The sequence below is a fragment of the Suncus etruscus genome, chromosome 10 (assembly GCF_024139225.1).
Source record: "Suncus etruscus isolate mSunEtr1 chromosome 10, mSunEtr1.pri.cur, whole genome shotgun sequence".
NCBI lineage: Eukaryota > Metazoa > Chordata > Mammalia > Eulipotyphla > Soricidae > Suncus > Suncus etruscus.
In genome coordinates this window covers 41,809,072-41,816,637 of record NC_064857.1, presented here as the reverse complement: position 1 = coordinate 41,816,637, position 7,566 = coordinate 41,809,072, and the positions used below count along the sequence as shown (strand labels likewise).

General features: G+C 33.8%; 1 pseudogene; it reads left to right on the top strand.

The window, feature by feature from the left end:
* Nucleotides 1-1,442: 1,442 nt before the first annotated feature.
* LOC126021324 (uncharacterized) lies at nucleotides 1,443-1,561 on the top strand (annotated as a pseudogene).
* Nucleotides 1,562-7,566: the final 6,005 nt, after the last annotated feature.

Sequence of the window (7,566 nt, the reverse complement as noted above, 5' to 3'; positions counted from 1 at the left end):
AAAAGTTAGAGGATAAATGAGAATGTAAAAGACGTAAGAGAGGAGGATGAGTTTTACAGGTGGAATAAATTTAAGTTTTTGGACTTCTTGTTATCTATTAGGTAATAGCACAACATATTAAGAATAACACTTTATCTTGCAATACTTTTTGCTTTGGCCTACTTCAAACGGATATCATTTTAAGTATTTTTCTATATTTGTGGACACCTTACATTATATTGCAATTCTACCATGTGTTCTTTTTTGTTTGTTTATTTTTGGGCCACACCCGGCGGTGCTCAGGGGTTACTCCTGGCTGTCTGCTCAGAAATAGCTCCAGGCAGGCACGGGAACCATATGGGACATTGGGATTCGAACCAACCACCTTTGGTCCTGGATCGGCTGCATGCAAGGCAAACGCTCTACCACTGTGCTATCTCACTGGCCCAGAATAATGTTTGTTTTGTTTTGTTTTGGTTTTGGTTTTTGGGCCACACCCGGCGGTGCTCAGGGGTTACTCCTGGCTGTCTGCTCAGAAATAGCTCCTGGCAGGCATGGGAGACCATATGGGACACCGGGATTCGAACCAACCACTTTAGGTCCTGGATCGGCTGCTTGCAAGGCAAACACCGCTGTGCTATCTCTCTGGGCCCCCCTTGTTTTTAAAATACTGTGAATTCATTAATGACTAATACCAGGTTTTATATTCTGTGGATTCCTCGTTTTAATTGCTTTGAGTTGTCATGAGAAAAATAATATTGGCCTAACTAGATTTATTTTCTTAAGAGCTGTCTGGGTTCTAGTATTATGTGTGTTTGGTGAGAATGATTTTCCTGACTTTTTGTGACCACTATCTTGCTGAGAACCCACAAGACCTCTTTTATCTGCATGTATGGCAAGAACCAGCCACTGCCTTTTTTTAGAGGTAAGAATCATTTTATTATGATGATGATGATGATGATGCCACATACTTATATAATACTGCCTAAATCTGATTATCTACTATTAGTTTCACCTTCAAAAGCCCAAATATTAGGGATCAGTGTCTTAAGATAAAATTTGGAAGTAACACACCTAGTGTCTAGAATTCATTTCACTAAGCACATTGTCCTGCACACTGAAATAGCCAAACAGTTCTGACTATAATGAAACTTAGTGAATATTATTTCAATTTAGTGTCAAGGAAGCTGCTTAAAGGTATAAACCCAAACCGTGTATTTGTACAAAGTCTCAGTCTGAGTGTCTGGATTAGCACTGAAATGTCAAAGCCATAAAAACAGGTCAATATGGCTGTGAGTAACCCCTAGGTTCTGATGGAAACATCCCTTTTCTCTCTAACTTAAAAGGGCCTTTTTCCCCACCAGCCATTAAAGTCACAATATTTAGAAATTTTAGAAAACTTACATTATTTTTCTAAGTATATTAAACATTTATTTTAAAGAATAATAAAATGTGATCTTTTTGTCTACGGCCATACCACCCTGAACTTGCCTTATCTCGTCTGTTATCGAAAGCTAAGCAGGATCGGGCCTGGTTAGTACTTGGATGGGAGACCTCCTGGGAATACCGGGTGCTGTAGGCTTAAAAAAAAGATGCAATCTTTTCATAAAATATAAGATAAAAATTTAGATATAGAAAGTAAAGAATAAAATATTTTACTTTGATCTAAAATATATAAATAAGTCAATTTTTATATGAAATATTCTAGTGGATTCTAGCATGTCTTTTAAGAGCAGGTGTAATCTTGTAGTTTATATAGTTCTCATTTTATCTAGATTTCATGAAATAATATTTATCAAAATAGATAACTAGCTTAAATATATTCCAGGTTTAATCAGAAAAGTAAAGATCTTTTGTCTCTAGAAAAGCTTGAAGTGCAAAATACAGTTGATCTAACCACAGTAAAGCCTAATCTAAAGTCATTGATAAATTGTGGAAACAAAAACTTTAAGTAACACAGAATGAAAATACATTCTCAGCAATGCTGTGTTGTCTGGGACTGTTCTTCTCATCAATGTTAAAAAGAAATTATGTTAAGTAAAACAATAATATGAGTAAAAATGCTCAAGTTTTTTGCTCTTTTTGTAAGAAATAGGCAATTCTGCTCTAAGTGAAGCAATAATAGTAGAGAAACTTCAAGTTCTCAGCTCTTGATGCACAAAATAGTCAAATGTTTCTGCCCTTCCAAAGTCAGAAAATAAAAACTGACATTGTCACAGTTGCTATTGGCACATTTCTGTAAAGAGTATAATGATAAGAAGATGGCATCAGAACAGCCGTTGTCGCTCCTCTCAGCTGCTGAAATGCCATGCACACTTTAATACCTGGAGAAAGCAGAATGACTCAAAGCACATTTGCACCTTATTCTGGAGTGCTTTTGTTGGCAGAACCAAACTGTCAACAACTCTGCTGAAAGGAGTCTGGAAGTCCTTCCAGATACTGAAATGCAAGGGAAAACCCAGAAATCACTGCTGAGATTCAACCCATAATTTCCAGCTTAGAAAAAACGAAAATAACGCTAAAACTAGAGGAAAAAAAAGGCAATACAGAAACACAAGAAAATAGGAGAGCCAACACTTTTCTCTCATATTATCTCTGCTAACATTCTAAGAATTCTTTATAGAGGAGTATTTTTGTATGTAAATTATAATTGTGTACATGTAATGATAGGATAAAAACATTGAATAGTTGGATTGAATGTAAGTATGCATGTACATGCAATTATTATACACTGGGTAAAATTTTTTTCTAAATTAGAAAAGTTTCAAAAAATGTAAACTATATATTTATATTAATAAATATGATCTTTACATGTTATAAGCTAATTTATTAGCTGATAACTAGAACCCATTATGAGACATTTAAAACTTCACATCCAGAATGTAAAAACAGTGATTGTTATTTCAGTAAAGTTTATGGACATAAAAGCCTAGATTTTTTTAAAACTTTAAATAAGTTTACTAAAATTAGTAATTAAAATATGTAATTAAAGGTGGAAGGAAATTGAGAAAATATTGTTTCTGCCATGGTAAACTTTTGCCATAATAAACAGAAAATATAGTGTGATTACTAAACACATTCTTTAGTAAGTACTGGTGAATTGTATATATGTAAATATAGTACATTTCAGAATATGTAAAATAATAAATATTAAAAGTGTGCAGCTGCAAAGGTGTACTGCAGAATTCAATAAAAGTACAGATGTTTTTGGCTTGCAATATATTATTTTCTAGAATCAATGCCAATAATAAGTTGCATATAGTAGTAACTACTTGTAGTCACTAAAGAGATCCTAAAAAGATAGTCTGAATACTAAAACTTTTATTAATGAAACAATGTCTTAAGGAGACATATGTATAAATAAAAGCCACTGATATAAAATTCTTTGACAAAAATTATAGAAATAATTATATGTATCTAAGAAAAGTAATAAAAGAAATAATGTAATATGTAAAATACATACAAATAAAATTTAGAGAAAAATCATGTGAAACTATTTACAGTATTATTACAAAACAAAATGCAAAATGTCATTACAAAAAATGCAAAATATTATCAAAATCCTTAAAATATTAAAACCAAAAGATTTAAATATTTTATGAAAATTATTGAAAAATTTAATTAACCTCAGATTGACATTTGCATCTCATGAAGCAAATAATTTTTCTTCAGTTCTTTTTAAACAAATAGCAATTTTATTCAGTTCTGTCATGACTAAAGTATAGCTTCACTTCTATTTTTTTCTAAACAGGTTGGGAGGGTAATTAGTTATTTAATTGTTTAATTATTCATTTAAAGCTGTTTTATTCCTTAAAATGAACCAATTTTATTTTCTTTTTTGTTGACGATATGTACATGAAAAATATTAAATATACATAAATTTAAAAGCAGGCATTTAACTAAGCCTCTCAAGATAAAAGTATTTTGACAATAAATTTTTTTTTTTTTTGGTTTTTGGGCCACACCCTGTGACGCTCAGGGGTTACTCCTGGCTATGCACTCAGAAGTTGCTCCTGGCTTCTTGGGGGACCATATGGGACACCGGGGGATCGAACCGCGGTCAGTCCTAGGCTAGCGCAGGCAAGGCAGGCACCTTACCTCCAGCGCCACCGCCCGGCCCCGACAATAAATTTCAATGAAGCTAATTTAAAAAAAAAAAAACAAGAATGTTTAAAATAAATGTTTGGGAATTATGGTATCACTATGATACGTCTTGTCAAATAATAACTGTAGGAACTTAAAATATTGTATGTATATACTCTCAAGAAAAATGAAAATTTTTACAGTGACTTAAAAAATAAAATAAACATACTGGGAAGCCACGTCCGTGATGTCCAGGTGAGGGACGGAATCCAAGGCAGGGACCAAGAGCTTCAAAATGTGGACCAGAGTCAAAACCTTGGAGGCAGAAGCTGCATCTTTGGGATCCGAGAATCAGTTGGCGGCACCCAGGTGAGGGACAAAATCATAATCAAAGACAAAGAAAGAGACAGTGGAAAGTAGCCACAGAGAGGAATGAAACAGCCACGCCTTCCTAGTCCAGGGACATCAGCAATGATCATAGAAAACATCACACTACAACCGTGACAATGATATAGGAATAATACAGACCTCTGACCTTGCTTAGGTATCTAAGATGGTAGCTTTGATGATCCAAAAAGTACCAACCACCTATTTACCTTCTCAGAAAAGGACTTTAGAGAAGAAATATGGAGGATGTTCATAGAACTCAAAGAAAACATGGAATGAACTGAATCTGAGAGTAGAAATAAAAAAACTTCAAACTGAAATAACAGGGCTGAAAAACTTGTTAAGTGTAATGAAAACCTCATTGGAAAGCCTTTCCAACAGTATAACTGTGGCTGATGACAGAAGCAGTGAGCTGGAAGTTCAGATGCATAACAACTTCATACAACAGGAGATTGAAAATAAGCTTCAAAACAAATGATCAGATAATGAGTAAATCCTCAAAAAATGTGAACAGACATTCATAAAAGTCTTTGATAAACTCAACAGAAATAAAATAAGAATCATTGAAGAAAACCCGCATGAAGTATCAACAATCAAGAGCATCATTGTAGAGAAACTCCTACAGCTAAAGAGTGCATGCAACCAAAACCTACATGTCTGAAGAGTACCAGCAAAAAGATATCCAAAGTAAAGAAACAAAAGAAAACATCCTAGTCACAATATGAACCCCATAGATAGGGAAGGAATACTGAAGGCAGCAAGATCAAAAAGGAAAATTACATTCAAAGGAGTATCCCTAAGATTTATCATAGATTTGTCATAAGAAATCCTCAAGGCCTGAAGTCAGTGGTGAGATCTGAGACAAAACTCAATGAAATAAATGCATCACCAAGAATACTTCTCCCAGCCAGATTTATATCCAGGTTTGATGGAACGATACAGAGCTTTATGTGTAAACAATGGCTTAAAAATATTATAGACTCAAAACCAGCCTTAAAGGATGGACTGAAAGATGTACTTTCAGATGAAACAGATCACAAGATACACCAAACTCCTAATAAAAGATGTCATAAAATCCCATGAGAATCATCTTTCTCAATGTCAACGGCCTAATGCACCAGTTAAGAGACAAAGTGGCTTGAGTGATTGTCCTCCAACATTTGAGAATTTAAGTCTGTGTTTGTTCTGAAAATTTATATGAATTTGTTGTAGGCAGCACAAAAATTGGATTCAGCTTTTTGATTCATCCTGTATCTCTTAATGGCCACAGGTTACAAAATTGAAAATTAATCAATACAACAAACCAAAAATAGGAAGATGGAAGAACATAAGACTTACAGCAGAAATCAATGAATGAAAATACAATAAACAATCCAAAAAACCAATGAAAGCAAGAGTAGATTCTTTGAAAGTATAAACAAGATCAATAAGCCATAGGCAAAACTCACAAAGAAAATAAGAGATAGACATTAATAAATTGAATTAGAAAAGAAAACAGGAATGTTACGATACTACAGAAATTCAAATGGCAATCAGATACTACTTTGAGAAACTCTGAAAAACTATAAGATATGTCTAAATTCTTGGATATTTATAACCTGTCAATGTTAAACCAAGATAATCTAGCATATCTGAATAAGCTCATCACTATTGAGGACATAAAAATGGTAACCAAAATTCTTCCCAGAAACAAAAGGCCAGGTCCAGATGGATTCACTAATGGATTCTCTAAACCCTCCAAGATGATAGACTGCCTATACTTTTCAGGTTCTTCAGGAAATTGAAGAAACAGAAACACTCCCAAATAGTTATTATGAAGCTAGCATTAGCCATTACCAAAAACAGAGATGCCACAAAAAAAAGAGAATTACAGACCAATATCCCTTATGAACACAGGGAAAAGATCCTCAACAAAATCTTAACATATAGGAACAAATGCCTCATCAAGAAAGTCATATATCATAACCAGGTAAAATTCATTCCAGAGATGCAAGGATGGTACAACATATATAAGTCAATCAACATAATACACCACATCAACAAAATGAAAATTAAAAACCATATAATCAAATCAATAGATGCACTATTTACAATAGCCAGAATCTGGAAACAACCGAGATTCCTAAAAACCGATGAGTGGTTTAAGAAAATGTGGTGCATCTACACAATAGAATACTTTGCTGGTGTTAGAAAAAATGAAGTCACAAAATTTTTTTTTACATGAATGGATATGAAGATTATTTTGCTGAGTGAAGTAAGTCAGAGGGAGAGAGATAAACACAGAATGGTCTCACTTATCTGTGGTATATAAGAAAAGTAAAAGACAGTATAGTAAAAATACCCAAGGCCATAAAAGTGAGGGCCAAAAGCTTATCACAAAGATTGGTAAACTCAGAGAAATAACTACACTAACAACAACCATGACAATGATAGAGAAATACAATATCTGTTTCGAAGGGAATGGTGAAGTGTAATGAGGACCTTGGTGGTGGGTAAGTTTCACTGGTGAAAAGGGTGTGTGCATTTGATGACTGAAACCCAACTACAAGCATGTTTGTAACCATTGCGCTTAAATAGAGAATTTATCAATAATGAAAAAATAACCATATTGCTTAATTGTGATTATCTTATAAAACTAAATATTCACCCTTGATCACATGTATATTGCAATATTTATTAGATAGAAAATATAAAATCTTCCATCTCCTTGGCATAATGTATTTATTTAAAAATATTTTCTTAACTTGTATAGAATACTTTCACATAAATGCCATTATTTTATATCTTTTTTTTTTTTTTTTTTTTGGTTTTTGGGCCACACCCCGCGGTGCTCAGGGGTTACTCCTGGCTATCTGCTCAGAAATAGCTCCTGGCAGGCACGGGGGACCATATGGGACACCGGGATTCGAACCAACCACCTTTGGTCCTGGATCGGCTATTTGCAAGGCAAACACCGCTGTGCTATCTCTCCGGGCCCATATCTTTTTTGTTTTATTTTGGGATGTTATTCTCAATATACCAAAGAATATACTAACCTCATAGAGTGATTTGCTTAAGTATTCTTCAATGTTTCTTATGGTTTCGAGTCTAATATCCAATCTTTAATCAATATCATGT